This window comes from Argiope bruennichi, chromosome X1 (genome assembly GCF_947563725.1).
Source record: "Argiope bruennichi chromosome X1, qqArgBrue1.1, whole genome shotgun sequence".
NCBI classification, from domain to species: domain Eukaryota; kingdom Metazoa; phylum Arthropoda; class Arachnida; order Araneae; family Araneidae; genus Argiope; species Argiope bruennichi.
In genome coordinates, this window is record NC_079162.1 from 42,294,425 (window position 1) to 42,313,501 (window position 19,077).

The window sequence follows — 19,077 nt, forward strand, 5'->3', positions numbered from 1 at the left end:
CCTCCTCGCTTTTGCGCATGCGTTAGAATAGGTTTAATCCGTCAAAATAGGGGTGAAAGGAGGAGATGTTTACATTTACTAGTATCTAATAGGGGAAATCCAAGCTCAAAGGGATTACCGGAAATGCACTCATCGTTCCGCGACTCACCCCTTAATGAGATGAAGTCGTAGAAATGTGGTCGTCTCAGAATCCGTTGACAAACAATAGTTAGTTATAGATCTCGGCTGTGTGTAAACTATTTGTCAGGGTGATAATATTCAGTTGTCTGTTCTTTACTAATGGCAAACGCCTCTGACTATAATAAGCAAAAATACTAGAAGAATAAATTTTTAAAATCTACAATAGTGCGATTTAATAAGCGTTTTTTGTTTGTTTGTTTGTTTTTCAATTTAGGTGACTAAGATTTTATATAATATAGCTTATAGGATTATATCTATTTTTTTAATCTGCTAGGCAAAAAACCATTCATAAGAAAAAAATTTAAGAATTCTATTTTGCATACAATTAATATATTACATTTTTAGGCAAAACTATTATCTCTTTCATTTATACAAATTATATTTTTTATACAAAGTAAGCCAGCACACAAACACTCACAAACACATTCATCTTTGTTATAAGTAAAGATTGAATTTTGCCAATGCAACCATTCATCTATTTAACCATTATCCCCAATTGCGCATCAGAGTTAATATTAATAAATTACATTTAAATAGTTAAAAGAAAAATTTATTAGATTTAATTCTTAAAAAAACGTCAGTGTCTGAAAAATTCTTTTTTCATATTTTACAATATGTATGGTCACTTATGTTTGGTAAATGATAACTGTTAAATGACTGATATTCCGGATAAACCAAGACATTTCTGAATATTTGATTCCTTATCACCTATTTTGATTTATAATCTTGAAGCTACAATTAAAAAAAATATCGAGGTTCAATTAAATAATTTCTGGATAATGTTGCTTCCCAGCTTTATTATGATTACTAAATATAACCAATGTGGATACACTCATTGGAGGAAAGAATATAGTAAAATATATTGATACAGAAATGCCAACAGGCATTAAAAAACATTATTTCGTTATCATGTACAAAAGTATTCATTTTGAAATTTAATCTGATAATAACGATAAGCCAAAATCTGTAGAGATAAGGTGTTCTAAGATACTTCTAAAGCGTTATTAATTTCTAAAATAGCTTCCAACTCACTATTATAGACTACTAGCAGTATCTGCTCGGCGTTGCCCTTGACTTGATGAATGTTAGTATAATCAAAACCAGAAAGCATGAAATAAAGCTATCTATACCAATCATTAATACGAAAAGAATAATGATATTGCATGTTCCTTTATTTCTTGATAAAGATATTCCTTAGTGAAGTGTTGTAACACACGCAAACATTTCCTTTTATAAGTATAGATAATTGCGATTTTGAAGAAAATTCTCTCAAAACATCTAATATTCGTAAATAAAAAAGGGTACTGATTTTCTAATTTTTCTTTAAATGAATTTAATTTTGTTAATTATTTTTCTGATAAAAACAGTATTACTTTTCTACTAAGAATAGAATTAAGTATCAGTTATTACTTGATACAGAGAAAAGACAATTAAATAAACGTATATACAAGATCTTATAAACACAGGATCATATAAAAATAATATTTATAAAGAACACAAACGGAGCAGTGTCAATTTCTGAATTATTTTAAAAAGTATAATTACAAATTGTATAAAATATCTAGGGGGAAAACGCTACTTACGCATACTCTTATTGTGCGTTCCTTTCTTTCCCCTCTCCCCTTTTCTTTTGGGCCTCCACAATCGCAGAAGTGTTTCGAATTGTCATCAATCCTGAATGCCTGGGATCAATAAGTTCTAATAATAAACCGTCAAAATAAAAGAATAAAATAAATTCAAAATAAAATAAAAGAATTTTCCATCCAGTTTTTGTTGCAAAAACAATGGATCACTATTTTTTTTCTAGTTTTTTCCCCTTTTTCTTCCACATTGAAAATAAACAAAAACATGTTTGTGTTATATACAACTGGCCCTGCACTTGAAAATAATATTTGTGATCTCTATTTACAGTTATTTTCCATCTCTATCTAATTTCAAAAATAGAAATTTTCTGGTTTTGATAGTTTCATGTAGAATTATATTTTTATATGATGTTGGGCATTTCATTTTCACAATTCCATTATCACCAATTAACCCCTCCGGAGATGCAGCTAAATATTCAATATTTAGATTTACAAATAAACCGCAGAGTAAGATTTTGAAACTAAAACATTCTTCTAATGCTCTAATGCCATTGACCTCATTATGTTAGTCGTATTTGACAGCCGCAAAAAAGAAAGTGCATAATTTATTTTTAACAATATTTTCGTAGCTGGTGGATTCCTTTTTGCACCATAACTACTTCAAAATTTGAAGCTGTCGGTCGTTTCTGAGGTTCCTTTCCTCACAGCGCCCTGCATTTTTGTTCAGTAGTTGCCCTTTGTTAACATTGCAGCTGCTAGTCGCTTCCGAGGTCCCTCTCTTCACAGGGATCTACTTTTTTGTTCAGTAGTCGCCCTTTCTAACCTTGCAGCTTCAGCACCGGATAATCCCCAGGTGCAGAATTTTCTTTGTTGGAAACCTTACGATTGCCGCCTGAAAAAATAAAAATATATCATTTCTTGTTTTAGTTTAAAGGAAAAGGAATAACAGCATTAAAACTAACCGTAAGGGATAGCAAATAAATAAACGCAGTGGAAATATTTTTACAACATTATTATGAAATATTTCCATTGAAATAAAATCAATTAGATAGGAATATTCTCTATTTCAAAATTAAGTAAATAAAATTTCGCTATCATTTACTTTCTAATGCTCATATTATACTTATGCTTGTAAAAATTATCTTTCGATATATTACTCCCGAAAAATACAAAACTATTAAAATATTTATATTTAATAACCTTATAATCATTTGTATTGTTTAAGCACTTAATCACACACTTGTAGCACTCCTTTCTGGAATATTAATTCTTAAGTTGGAAAAGAAAGTGCATTTCTTAGAAAGAAATTTTTTGATGAAGTAGCTTTTTGGAGATTTGTACTGCTTAAATACGTTTACTTTGTTTTCAGGATCAAAATAGTAGTTATTCTTAGAAAATAATTTAATAACCTCCATCAGTGAGATTAAAGGCTTTATTATTCTTCGTAACTTATCCCACCAGTAAACTATTATTACTAATATTTTCCATTTCAAATTAATAATTAACAACAGGATTAATTCATGTTGTTACTAAAGAATTAATATAAGGAAGACAAAAAGGCAAAAAAAAAAAAAAAAAAAAAAATCTCTTAACGCAATTGTATTTTTAAAATTAGAACTTCATTTTATTTGAAATAAAAAAATTCTGTAATATAAAGAATTATAATTATTTAATTACAAACCAGCTTCTTATTTCTGTATGTGTAAAAAGAGTGAGCGATAAGTGCATTACATACCGCTGCGGATAGAAATAAATAATTTCTCCTATGTGATCTTGTTGCTCAGCAACCTTCTGCAACTGCAGTCAGAAGAGGTATCCCATGCGAATATATTTCATTTGCTTCTATTGCCAGATGTTTCTCTTCCACTGATGTATCGGGCATTTCATTTGTAACGGTTTCTTCCCAAATTGCCGAAATACGGCCATGCTCCTTTTGGAAAGCATGTGATGACACGGACGGAATATCTGAAGCTGAGAGAATATCTTTCGCCCATAACTATGATATCCAAAACAGAAGCAGCATTTATGACATTTTGAGAGAATCTGGATTTTCCCACCAAACAATTTCTGTGAAAAAATAATACCAGTTCGTAATCCTTTTCATATATCAAATACGACAATTATATTTGGTAAGGAAAGGGACCGTGATTGTATTTTTGTCGAATTCTGTTGAAAAAATACCCTACATCAATTATTTTTCGTCCGAAGAGAGTTATATCCTTTGATGTTTGATAAGTGACACTGGCTCATCAAGGTATGTTTTTTCCAAACGTCTTCGCTTGGTTTTCAACCTGAAAAATTTCATGTAGGCTTTATATTGCATATAAATTCACAATTTTTCGCAATAGTTTTAAATTCTATTGGCTATACATAAATATTTAATTCTAGAAAAACATGAAATAGCATAAAATTAGTGAAGTTAGTTGTATTTAAATTGCATTTTGCTACAAAATTACTTAAAAGAATTATATTGAATATATATCTTAAAAACCGCAATATTTTTTATTCCCTTAATATATATAACAGGTTAAAACAAGTTTTGTTTATTTTTAACACAATTTCTTGAAAAACTTATGAAAGTAATTGATAACAAATGCGCAATATGACCTTATATTAGAATTCAAAAACTGCAAATACTCGTACATTTTTACAATATTTTTTAATCGTGCATAAGCCACTCAAAATACATACATTAATATAAATTGCAAAAATTTAAAAATGATTACTTTTATTCACGACAATTAAAATTGTCGATGAAAAATTAAAACTGCAAAAGTGTTTCAACTTTTAATAAATATTTGAAAATGCTTTAAGTTCGAAAAAAAAAAACTCCTCTGGTAGCAGCAACCTGTATTTTTATTCCTTCCATCGATTGCAGTTGATTTCATTAAAATAAAAAAACGCAATAGCAAACGAAAAAAGCTGCTAGTATTTTTTCTCCATGGGATAATTTAACGTTCTGACGCTGTAGCTGGCGTTCACACGATAGCCGTAACTTGCTTTTACTGACTCGCCGAGTGTAAAAACAAGATACTAGAAGTAGTGCGCGAAATGAATACAGACCGGTTTTTGTCGGTTTTTGAGGGAAAATGATTGTTTTCGTCTCGCGCAATGTCTGGGTAAAAATCGGATCTAAGTTAAATATGTCGTTGGGGTCAAATATTTTAGGGTAGTGCACCAAATTTGAACAGTGTGTTGCCAGCTCACATGTCTTCTGCTTGAAATTTTATTGTCCTCCTCAACACAGCTGTTGAGCAATTTCCAAAATTATTCCTTTTCGGTTGGAAATGCAATGCGTTTGCAAGCCCTTACCTCCATAATGATTTTACTCCACATTGCTGTATGTGGGAGGAAAGAGTGATTCAAAAAATAGATGATAAACTTTTAAGGAAGTTACCCATATATAAAAAAAGTCATTTTTACAAAAGAATATGGGATCATAAACACAAAGAATGACAGTAGACAGTACTGTAGGGTCTCCATATTTTTTCCTTCCAAAGGAAAGAGGTTTTTTTTTATTAATGATCTAAATTTTATATTTATATGAGCAGTTTTTAAGTAACAAACATTAATATAACCTGAAATAATAAAATATTTAAATTGGCGGTCTACGTCAAATTGCAAAAAAAAAAAATGTAGAAAGAAAGAAAAGAACACTTAGTTTTGCTAGAAAATTTGAAAACGAGGGGGGTTAATAACAAACCAACAATGACGGTTTGTTATTTACATGAGATTTGATTTTAATCTGAATAAACGGATCTTGATCAAATGAAAGCATAAACTTAAATTTTTCTCAAATGCAGGTATCCTTTACAACTGAGGTTTTATGAAAGTTTTAATGGTAAAACAAAATATTTTCATTAAAAAAAAAACTCTACATATTATAAGCTGCATGACAGATATATGTATGAAACTTAATCATCAACAAACTTTTGAAGTACTAAATGCAAATGTCTAAAGCGATACATCTTCGCATGTTATTCATGCAACTATGTCACTGTGCCATAATGGAAATTTGCATTCCAGCATTCCAGCAATTCAGAAATATAAATTTTGCATTTACATTGCCATACATGCTGTACTTATTTCTTTTACTTCCACTGGTAAACAGCCTGTAATAGATGCCTGTAGAAACAGCCTGTGTCGGTTATCTTTGCAATTTGAGATCTCATATTTTGTTATAAAAATGACTCGTTTTGCTTACGCCTGATTTACTTTTACAGTTTTTCCCATGATTTTAGCAACATTCCATATATCAAAGCTAAGTACATTTTCATAACAAACTAAAAGAAATTCAAATTTACATAGCATTTAGTGGATTTCAATGAAACTCTTTTATTTATAAAAGAAGAAATTATTTTATAAAAGAAGGGACTATACATAACCTCAAAATCAGGATATTGTTCTCTGTGATCTTATTCCCAACCTTAATTAAAGATTTGTTTAGAGAATTTTGTTCATATTAAACTTAATATAATTATATGTTCTTTTAAAATCTCCTGCATGATACATTTATGGAAAAAGTCAATATTTCTAGTTGGGCAAAGAATAACTCAAACACATTTCGCCAGTAATTGAAATTTACCCACAGTTGTTTATAATTTTTAAATGCATAAATAATAATAAATGCATCACTAGAAAATTTAGGAAATGAAAACTTTTATTTATTGAAATGTAAATTTTCTAGTTATTTGAAAACAAAATAATGCAATCAAAGTGTTTTTCAACTGCATATATCACTTGTTATATTAATTCATCCAAATTCTGTTCTGAAAGTATAAAGGGTATATTAAAAAGATTTTTTCAAATTATTTTAGAAGATAATTTCTAAAATGTAATATCGCTGAATTTTTAACAAATAAATTTACATTTTAGCAAAATCAAATTTTATATTAAAATAATGCAACAAACTAAATTTTCATGTACAAATTTAAATCAGGGATTGAAAAAATATTATTATTATTCTTTTGTTTATTATACAAATGAATTTTATTAGTAAAAATGAACAATTAATTTAAAGTTACAGAATGACGTGACAACGATATTTTTCTTATAATTTCCATAAATTTCATTCAAATGAGTTGGTACTCATGAATTAAATTATTTCTGAACATCTAAGAGAGAAAGTAACTAACTAATAATTCGATTCCAGTATGGAATTTTCTTACAATATCTCTTTTCTTAGAAATTCAATAATACAAGATTGGACACAAAAAAATAGATTACTAATATTTTTTATCCCTTGATTATATAAAGCAGTAAATTATTACATAATGGTATTAAACAATATCTAAAACACAATTCTTAATTCATAAGTAATAGAATAATGTAAAAAAATATGCATTGTCATAATAAAAATACTTATACATGATTTTATTTTCCATTATCTATGAAAATATTACATGTTTCATTCATTGAAGATTCTATAATACTTAGAAAAAATTATAGCATACATGATTAATTTAAATAAAAGCACAGTATTCAAACAATGTTCAATTTTCTAAAAGCTCACTTTCCATTCTCAGATAGATATTGTAATGATTTCTTCAGTTGCATAATGTTTATATTGAAATTCTATTACATGTATCTCTTAAAAGTTCACAGCTTAAGTGAAAGCCAGAAAGTCTTGCAATTTAACAGTAAGAACAGAAACCACAGAAATGAAACAAAATAAGCAAATTTCTAAAATTAAAAATCCAATAGAATGCAATAAAGTACTTTATCAAAATATTTTTACATATTTGCATATAAATATCCCTGATATATGATAGATTTCACAGAAGAGTTTATTTATTGCAACTCAAACGCATATTCAAAATGCTCACTTCTCTGCCCTATGTTGATGAATCATTCAATATTAAAAATAAATCTTTGTTGAAGAATAAAATATATGTGGAATAACTGAAACATACATAAGGCTTAAAACAAATATGCTTATAATGTTTTAAAAGAATTAAGAATTTTCTGTGATTTTTAGAGAAAATTTAAACCAGGGAAAAAATTAAATGAAACAATTATACAGATGTATCTGTTTGCTTATAATAAAATTGCGATAACAATGTCATCACTTTCATTAACACATTAAAATATAAAATGCCCACTTTTTCTTTATTCCATCTGATCCTTAGCTTTTCAAAACAATCTCACATTAATGATCAGAAATGACTACAAAACTTTACTACAAGCAATAAAAAAAAAATACTTTAGTAATAACTATTTATATAGCAATATATTCAATTATTACATATTTAAAACACCAAATTCAATCGATTGAAAAAAAAAGTAACATGATTTAAAAAAAAAAAAAAAAAAAAAAAAAAGATATTCCGTGAACCCTCCGAAATGCAACTCTCATTTCAAATTTCAATCATATCAATGCATATGCAAATTTCCCAATATATACCAGAATTCACAGAAGACTTCATTTACTGCAACATACAGGCATATTCAAAATGTTCAACTTTCTGCCCTACTAAAAATAAATCTTAGTAGAAAAATAACATAATGATAAAACAACTAAATAGATGGGAGTTTGTGTAAATACAAAAGTTTTACATCAAATATGCTAATTATTTTTTAAAAGAGTAAAGAACTTAATAGAAAGAATTTTCTGCGATGTTTGAAGAAAATTATTTAAACATTGTAAAAGAAAATGAAAAAAATAAAAAATGCTCCGATGAGTTTGTGTGCATGTGACACGAATCAAAAATTTGCTTAATGGGCAGGCTGCAACACCTTTTAAAGTGGTTTGTATCTAGCCAGATAGAGCAACGGAAAATGAGATACAGAAAACAGAACTGATTCAACAAATGCCGAATAGAACATTATATGATCTTTAAATCTGTTCTGAATTCTAGATAGGACACTGGATTTGCTGTAAATACTATGTCACAAATTTATAATGAATACATTATTCATCATTCAGCTATTGTTATTTACATATTAAATTATGCTTTTAAAATCTAACATATATAATAAATTTGTCAGATATTCGGAATATTATGTTAATAATGTAAGGATAGGGTATTTCCTGTTTTACAGTAATGCATAGATTTTGTTAAAAAGTTTTTTAAATAATTTTAAATGTGTATTCTTTAAATTTTAGTATTTTTTTTCTGTATTTACGCAACGTCTTCTATTGCAAAACAAATGATGAATTTTTGGTTTTGATAAAAACAAAAAAGGTTCATAAAAAGGAAAAAACTATCAATACCAAAAAATTAAGACAACTTTTACAAAAGTAACAATAAAGATATGTGATCTTTTTTCATTATTTCTTAAAATATCAAACTACCTGTTTATTTAGATGGATACATCATTTCTGAAAATATCATTGATGTAGAAGCATAGCATGGCCAACAGTTTATATTTGATTTTTTTGCATGCAACAACGATTAAGATTCGACATAGCTGGGATCGAAAGTATAAATTTCCTCTTGTAATAACTCGCTATATTCAGAAATTTTAGTTGCAATCTTATAAAGGGATATCGGAGGGCTACCATCATAAGACTGGCAAAACTGCCATAAAATTGAAGATAGAACAAAGCCCCATAATCTAAATGTGTTTTTAGATCGTTTTTTTAATAGAAAAGAATAGTATAGTTCATAAATGGCCAGACTATTAAAAAATTGTCTTATCGCTTTTTATTTTTGAAGTTCCGTAAAGCCTTTATATATATATATTCTTACTTTAGTTTTTAAAAAATTGCTGAAAAGTGTGATGATATATTTTGCGAAGAAATGAAAATGCTTCTAGTTTCCATAAATAATGGGAAAAAATGCTCTGTAGTTAAAAGCCAAATGAAAATAAAAAATGCTAGTTAAAGCATTTTTTAAAGTATTTTTTTATGTTTTTGAAGCCAGCACAAGATAATATATTGCATTGCTTCAAAAAAAAAACCCTCATGAAATCAAGAATCTTATTTAATGAACTGCTTTAAAAACTAGAAACTTTACACTTAAGTTTAAGTTGAACCAAAGTTTAAGAACTTAAGTTTAAGAACGCCTTCCCCTTTTATCACGACATTAAGAACGATAAAACAATATGACTCAATGATTCAAAAAAGCAATGATTTTATTTTGAATTTCATATAATAAAAATCATTGTTACAAATTATGACCAAAACTAATTTTTCAAAACTTACTAAAACTAAAGGGGAGGGAATGCATTCATTCAAACAAAATTGGTATGATTGAAAAGCTATTTTTTTAATCTTTAAAATTGTGTAAAAGTAATTTTTGAGCAATAATGTTTTGATGTTGGAGATACAAGTTAAAATTCTGTTTTTATTTTTTAAATTAAATTTCTGATTAAAATTTTTAAATATCCGTTCTTAGTGGACTTCTAGCTTACAAGAAGTAACTTTCCAGATTTCATACTCCTAACTTCACTGGTTTAAGATGCCAATCAGGACGAACCTTTATATGTAAAGAGAGATGTCAATGGGGGAAAAAATTCTGTAAGAGTTATAAAAAGGAAAAATCGTTATAAAATGACGGAATCTAAACACTGAAGAATGAAAGTTTTGGAAAACTTTTTATTTCTTTAAAAATGTTAAGTACAGAACTAGCAATTTTTTTCTTTGTTTTTCTTAGTAAAAATTTTATGTGGCGAGATTGGTGCAACAAATAACAATTTTCAAATGGATGGATTATTTAAAAAGTACACAATGAAAGAAATCATAATCATTGGAAACTTACGGCTTCAAGTTAAAATCTCATCATACTAGATTTTACTCGATCAACTAACATAATTACACACCGCAATTAATTCAGTATAATACATTAAAATCCATCTAATAAGACACTCAAGAGATTGCTTCAAAACAACATATTAATGAGAATGAGGATCGAATGCGTAACGTACTAAAGAGGCTTCACTGCAAGTGTTTGAACAGTAGCTTCTATTATATTCGATAAATCCGTGTGTTGCATCAAATTCAACCTGCTGTATTCTTATTTTCCGTTGATAGGACCAATCTGCGTTTTCTTCTTCTACAACACATAAAAGATTAAGCATATACTTACCAGACATAATTTAACAACATCTCAAACACACACAAAAAATTTTTTTTTAGTGCTTGAGAAATTTAAAAAAAAATCGAACGTCTTTCGCAACATGTATGCCACAGTACGTTTTTCGTACTGTTCCTTCCGAATAACTATCCCATTATTTTAATAAACGGCAATGCACATTGTTGAAGAAAGAGGGAGTGGGGAACAAAAAGATTCATTAAGCGTTATCTTAATATGTGTTGGAACTCCTGAACCTATTTCATCCTGGATTCCTTGTCCGAATTCTTCCCTTTTCTTGGTTTTCTTTCTTGAGATATCTGATAAACAAGCCTTTACAAGCCATGCTTTTGAAGTATCGTATTCAACATATAAGGAAATAAAATGCTGTCTTTGCACTACTCGAGAAAAGTAAACACTTTTTAAGGACCTTATTTCAAAATTATGCCTTTTTAAGGTGCTTAAAAATGGTTTTCAAATTTAAGCAATTTTCATGACGCTACACACCCTGTTAAAAAGGAAAATTATTTGTCAACAAATTATTTTTCTATTAAACTGGATTTGCTGTAAATATTGTGTCACAGTTTTATAATGAATGAAATATTCATCATTATACTGTTGTTATTAACATATTAATTACATTATTCATCCTTAATTGCTGACATATTAAATTTTGTTTTTAAAACTAGATATGTATAATAAATTTTTCTTATCCTCGGAATATTATGTTTATCAAGTTGAGAAGAAATTCAGTGGGAGGCATTCTATAAGCATTGTTTTTTTCCCCGATATTGTACAAATATCTTGCTAATCTCAGAAACAAAAATGTATTGTATTAAGTTCAAAGAAATCTGAATTTATTGCTTTAAATTAAAAATTAAATAAATTGATAGTTCAAAAGGTACTTTTTGGTATTCTAAAATTTTAAAGCAACTTAATTTTATTGATTTCAAAATACCTGAACTGAATTGTGACAGTGAAGCACTAATTCAATATTTGAAAAATAATGATCAGAACTGTACAAGTAAACGTATAGATGTTAAATATAAACTTATCCGAAAGTTATTAAATATTATTGAATTTCAACTGCTATATATTTAAATTTTATAGAAAATTTGACAGATTTTTTTTTTGGCGGACTTATGTGGGAAAAACTTTTTTTATGCTAAAATATATATTGAAAATGGATTTGATGGCCGACAGGATCCAATGTTAGATATACAAATAAATTGCGTAACCATTGAAATGAAAACTAATTGCTTGCTTTTCTCAGCAAGAAGAGTAGAATTTTCAATTAACTATCGTGATTGGTTGTCATATCTTATTCATGTTTCTGAACTTTTTTTTTGGGGGGGGGAGGGAGAAGGGCTGCTCTGCATTGCAATTTAGGAATAATTTTAAACTTCTTCAATAAACCTCTTTTTTCTTTATTTAACTATATGGGGTTTAAACCTTAAATAATGCAGTATAGCCGAATCCCCGAAATTTAATTATCTGAGAGAAAATATTGTTGGATTTCTAATAGAAAAATATTACAGCACCTTTTGAATTTGAGAAAAATCAATCTGATTCAAAAGAAACCTTACAGATGTATTAGGTACAGTGATGGAAGAAAATTAAAAATAATAATAAATAAAATAAATAATAATAATAAAAGCTGGTTAATACACATCAACGCTGAAACTGAAAATCAATCTGATTCGAAAGAAACCTTACAGATGTATTAGGTACAATGATGGAAGAAAATTAAAAATAATAATAATAATAAAAGCTGGTTAATACACATCAACGCTGAAACTGAAGTTTGGAGAAAAAAATCTTTGATTCCATGCCCTAACTGTCACTCCAGACAGTTTATGGGCGAGATTTCCACTTTATGCCCAGGTGGAAACACTAAATAATTCTTCTATAACGCGATGATTCAAAATTCTGAGTAAGGGGATGATGACAGGCATACACCAGTGCCTTGCCAAGCTCTAAATGAATCTGTCTTCTAGATGCATTCCAGAACTTCTTGTGAATACATGCTTCTTAAGCGGCGGTCCAACGACCTGCCACCTCACGGATTTGATTCATAAATCTGACATCCGACCCATTGGGGGACCACACTCCCCCGTCGCCCGTGGTATAGCTTCCCGCAAAATGTCGGTAAATCGACAAACATCAAAGAGCCGGAAAATTTGTTTGGGCTACGGGGGGGTAGGGGGGGTCAAAGAAACTGAGGGTTTTGAGAGGTCGAAAGGGGAACGCGTGCCGTCTGAAGATTTCTCCGGTCGTGGGTCCGCTGCCACAGACGGGGGTGGCACCACGAAGGAAGGGTGACAGTTTTATGACCACATCTGTGAAGATCCTCCTTCGTGGGACCGCGGCTTTACCCTTCTGGACAATGAAAAGTTCGTGTGAGCTTTCTTTTTTGCAAAACTAGGTCGAGTACTGAGTGTTAAATGTCAACTTTTTTCTCCTTTTCTCTAGTCTCACTTCTGTATTGCAAATATTTAAGCATAATTTTATAATATAAGATTGGTAAACATCCGTCCTTAATATCAGTGCTTTCGAAATATTAGCAGTATTATAAATTAGTATATACTCTATAAAAAATTGGAAAGGAAATGTAGCAAAATAGTTTATGCGTTATGATTTAATAATTATATATATTGGTAGTAAAATCAAAGGTAAACAAATTTTGATTCTAACACTGCAGATAAGATAAAAAAAATATGTATAAAAGATTCTTGTTAATACCTAATGCTATGCATGATTTCAGAAAACAAAATACTATAGTTAGCCAGGTCAGAAACAATTAAATTTTGATGAATTGTAATATCGGCATGAATTCTATGAGTGATTGGAGATTCGTTGAATAAAGTTCAGTTTTCAGGTATCGTGAACATTTTACTGTAACGTGTTAAAGATCTGAGATCTAGGGCAGCCTAGTGTCATATACAACCTGTATGCATTAATTTTGTAAGGAAATCTTAATCTAGAGAATAAATTTTGTGCATTTTTAAATATCGCACAGTTTATTTATATCTCAGCACCTATAAAATTAACAGAATCGGCACAATTTCGTATACTGATTTTTCACTGAAATTATACTAAATATTATACGACATGGTGTAGAAACTTAAGGATCTTACAAAATTATTTGTCTTTCTATGCTTTTTTTTTTAAATCACTGCAACTTTTTTGAATAAACAATATTATAATTACAAGAGTCAAAAGTAGAATAATGAAAAAAGATTACACTGTGTAATGTTCAAAAATCAATAAACTAAGTTGATACTTATTACAATGTGCTTCTTGAATTTTATTGATACTGAATGTGAAAACTATTTGAAAAATCACAGTCAACTAAGAAAAGACTGCAAAATATATTGCATTAAAAAATTATTGGAAATCAGCGGTATATATAAAAAGAAGTTAAGACAATACAGCAATTTTAATTAAAGAAGGTTATTTAGAATTCCACTCTGTCACCAATTATAAGTAACCAAAATATAATTAATGATCCCAATTCATCAAAAAAGTTTTATGAATTGCAGTTTCTTGGGACTATTATGTTCAAATAAAGAAATAAAAATTCTATTGGAGGTTAAAGTGTAACGGAAGCACTCCATTTTCTGATACTCTCATAGCTCTAATTCAATACACAAAACTAGAACAAAAGGAAAAAAAACTTAGTATATCACTACTGTATCATAATGTAACCACTTAGACTCATTAAATAACATACATCTAAAATGCAAAAAGATAAACTTACAAATTCCTACCCAAATGCTAATTATTATTATTTTTAAATCGGATCATTCATAACATTTTTCTAAGTAACGGTGTTCTTAGTAAAAATAAAAGTGAAAATAAGCAACGGAATTATTATTATTTGCCATTATTTATTCCAAAAAATAAATCTCCAGCCAGTAAATAAAATTCATCAGATAAAAATTCAAAATGCTTACCAATGATGAATTTTTCAATCTTGGATAGTACGGAAAACTTCCATTTCCATCCCAATTAAGTCTGGAAGAAAGGAAAAAAGAAATTGTTCTAAATGTTGCTTAACAGCAAGAACAAAAGGCAAAAGTCAAGAAAAAGTCAAATAAGAATTTCTTAGGCTCCCTTGAGTTTGCTGATCCTAAAACTGACAACACATTAAACAAATAAATAATAATTTTTGAAATATTACATATTTTTAAAATTTCAAAATCATCTATAGACCGTAATGTATGCTGATTTTAATTATTGCATTTTTTGTCGACTTTTTTTGAAAGTTCGTAATTTGGCAAGATAATGTTGTAGAGAAATCCTGTTAATCATATGAATGACCAATATTTTTCCCATGTAAGTGTGGGAGCCCCGATTCATTACAACAAAAGCTAGCACAAATATTCCGATTAAGAAATAACAACATTTATCATACAGTTCGGGTATACATAATCCAGTTTCTATAGCACTGCCTGATGTTTCATAAAAATAGCACTAATTTTAAACTAATTTTAAGCACTAATTTTAAATTTTATTAAAAGTGAAAAAAATTGTGTTACCTAATATGACAATTCAAATCAGAGATCATATCGACAATACTAAGAAATCATAAATCTGAATAAGTTTAAAGAAACATGTGTGTAGTTCATTTACTTATCTTTTGCTGTAATAGATTAAAGAAATTTTATCTGAACCAGAAAATACACCATGGTTAATGCAAATTCTTAAAAAGTTATCAATGGTAGATTTTTCAATTTCTCATATTGTGGAAAACTAATTTCCATCCATTTGGGCAGTCAAAAAAAAAAAAAAAAAGTCCACAATTTATTAGTATCTAGTTGAAAAGAGAAACAAAAATGTCTAAAGTAGTGCGATGCTAAAATAAAATGCAATGATAAAGTTTTTACACTCTTTAAAAAGACGCGCTATTTATGCGATCTTGCTACAGAATCATCTACTAATTTCTAAAAATAAACCTTGTATAGCTTTTAAAAATATATATGGTTATTTTCCAAAGTTTTTATTTTATTTAAATTAACTTCAGCTTAATCAAAGGATGGAAAACATTCTGCAAAAGACATAAATGGAACAAGCCTGCTTCAATGTAGTAGTCTGTTTCAAAGTAATTCCTTACAAAACTGATATAAAGAAGTAAATTACAGTTTGACAAAAACAATAACTCTAAACTGAAAAAAAAATGGTTTAAAATTTAATAAAATGAAAAAAAGAAATCTTCTTGTATAGGTACAGGAACTTCAACAGGAATTTTAATGCATCAGACATGGCTTTCTAATTAATGGACGCCCCCAAAATAAAAACTGAATCAAATGAATTAAGCAGCAATGGTATAATCTAATTCTCTTTTCTGAATTGTGTGTTGCATTTAAAGCTTAGTTTTAAGTCATAAGATTGTTAAAAGTCACTCCATAGTTCTAATGTTTTTGAAATATTAACAGCATTATAAATTAGTGTGTAATCTATAAAAATGTTGAAAAGTATATAATTTGATTGTAGTTTACATAACAGAGAATTACAGATATGATTATAACTCTGTATATCATATTGACCATATTCCTAAAATTGCATGTTAATTTAAAACGGCTTTAATGATGCAGGAAGTTATTGAAATATTGTTTCAGGAGTATTTTGGGCAATATTTGATATAGAATTAGAATTAGAATTAGAAGTGATAATTAGTATGATATTTATATAAATAGAAAGATTAGAGACAAGCAAATTTTGGATTCAAGACTCTGCTGATATGATATGAATATAAATAAAAATTTCTTGCTAATACCTTATGTGATGCATGATTTCAAAGTCCTTAGCAAAGCAATATGATCAGCCAGGTTCTGTGCGCCTTTGAATGATTTAAGGAGAGTAGTCAAAATGTCCGTTCTTAGACTTGTCTTTCTAAGTGCCGTAAGTAAAAAGAGGCGTTCCTAAGACCCGTGAATCTTCATACTGGGCACACTTTTACCCCTTGACTCTCTGTCCAATCATACCGGACAATTTGTCGGTAAACTGGACAGACATCAAAGCACCCCAGAAAGCCGCAAGAGAAAGTCAAGGAGGGAAAGTGTGCCTCGTCTGCAGGCGGACAGGTCGTAGGAGCGCCGCTTAAGATACATGCAGTCTTTCTGATGATAATTTTCAAATTCAATGTACCAAAATCAAAAAACTAAATTGAGACTTATAATATGCTTAGTAAATTTTACGGATAAATTAATATGCAATTTTAGTATAATGGTCAATATGATATACAGAGATATAATCACATCTGTAATTCTCTGTTATGTAAACTACAATCAAATTATATACCTTTCAACATTTTTATAGATTACACACTAATTTATAATGTTGTTAATACTTCAAAAACATTAGTACTATGGAGTGACTTTTAGCAATCTTATGTCTTACAATTAAGCTTTAAATATTTACAACACACAATTCAGGCAAGAGAATTAGAATATACTATTGCTGCTAAGTTCGTTTGAGGGTATCCATTAATTAGAAAGTCATCTCTGATGCATTAAAATTCCTATTGAAATTCCTGTACCTATACAAGATGTTTTTTTTTTATTTTGTTAAATTTTAAACCATTTTTTTTTTGTTTTTTTTTTTGCCAATTTAGAGTTATTAACTTTGACAAATTGTAATTTATTCCTTTATCACGCCAGTGATGAATGTTTTGGACGGACCACCTGGACTGTGTGGTGCTACATCTACGAGACCTGATAGTTATTTCATTTAAACCTAGTTAAGAATATTGCTTTAAGCCTGGATATTATTGGTGCCTTTGTTTGTTTGTTTTTTATCTGTAAGGGAATTATTATTTGGTGATATGGTATAACCATTCATTCATCCTTTCGTTTAACATTCACACCCATCCATACATAAATAACGATATTACCCAGGGAGAGGGAAAAGAGAGAGAGAGAGAGAGAAAGGATAAAGGGGAAAAAATACCTGATTTTCTCTTTCTTCTGTTTCCTTATAGCTATTGCTGGCACGATTTCATCCCTTTCAACTGATCAGTTCTCAAGGGCTCCGATGGCTCAATGATAGTTACTTTCCCACTCAGTCCTGATAAGTGCAGATACGGTCAACTATTCATTCTTTAAAATACCTACATCCCTCGTCTTCGTACTCGCATCCCCACACTACGGGTCGTTGACCTTCCCCTTCATTGTACTCAATCTACAAAAAGGAGTGCCCTAAGCCGTCTTTTCTTTTTGGGGGTGCTTAGCGTCATATTTGAGTATATGTACTATTGCTGGATTGGTATTGTTATTTATTGTATGGAAGAAGCTTTCTGCAAGTTCTTTAAAGTAGTCTCATATTGTTGGTACTTTTAGTTCTTTGAAAATTTGCTTTTTATTGACGAACCACGGTGCTTTAGATATTTCATGTGCAATTCTATTTTGGGGTAACTTGTTTAGGTTCGTTTTTGCGGCTTCCCCTCAAACAGGCGGTGAGCAGCTCGTTGTTGACCTGATTCTGGTCTTGTATAACAATAGCTCATTTTTTCTGAGAGAGTCTGCACCCTTTCCCCATTATGGGGTACAGTTTAGCTTTGAATGCTTTGACTTTGTTCCTTATAGTGTCAATATGGTCTTTGAAGGTTAACCTCTGATCAAAGGTCATACCAAGGTATTTAGTTTAGCTACTCCAGGAGATATTTTGCCTAAACTGTTTTGATCTATTCTAAACCTTGTGTTTGTTATTAATAATTACGTTAAAAAATAGTTCAAAAATTTCCCATTTCTAAATTTTATTTTTAAAAATGCTGTATATTGATTTAAATATAAATTTTGTACTCGGTTTGCTCCAAATTCTGGATGTAAAGATTCAATCAACAAGTTTAATCACACTTCTTATTCGTAGACGATTCCGTAACAAAGACCATATATACAGTGCTTCTTTTTAAAGATTATAGAATCTTTATCATTGCATTATATTTTAATATCAAACTTTAGACATTTTTGTTTCTTCTTTGACCTAGATACTATAAGTTCTACATCGCTTTTTTTTTACCGCCCAAATGGATGGAAATGTTTTCCACATTATGTGAAACTGAAAAATCTATTACTGATAAACTTTTAAGACTCTGCATAAACCATGGTGTATTTTCTGGTTTATATAAAATGTCCTTAATCTATGACGGCAAAAGATAAGTAAATGGACTACACTTCTTGTCTGTTTAAACTTATTCATATTTATGATTTCTTAGTGTTTTTAATATGATTTCTGATTTGAATTGTCATATTAAGTAGCACTATTTTTTCACTTTTAATAAAATTTAAAATTAGTATTAT

General features: G+C 29.1%; 1 long non-coding RNA gene across 3 annotated transcripts in view; it reads right to left on the minus strand.

Annotated features, from left to right (window-relative positions):
• Positions 1-2,352: 2,352 nt before the first annotated feature.
• The window catches only part of LOC129959428 (uncharacterized), a 49,002-nt gene continuing 32,277 nt past the window's right edge, over positions 2,353-19,077 (minus strand). For 2 of the 3 annotated variants that reach the window (XR_008783423.1, XR_008783422.1), the window contains exons 2-5: positions 14,734-14,794; positions 10,632-10,759; positions 3,499-4,054; positions 2,353-2,655 (exon numbers count right to left, since the gene is read on the minus strand). This is a non-coding gene — a long non-coding RNA (uncharacterized LOC129959428). The remainder of the gene's footprint in view (positions 2,656-3,498; positions 4,055-10,631; positions 10,760-14,733; positions 14,795-19,077) is intronic. The other variant, XR_008783424.1, reaches the window with a different exon arrangement.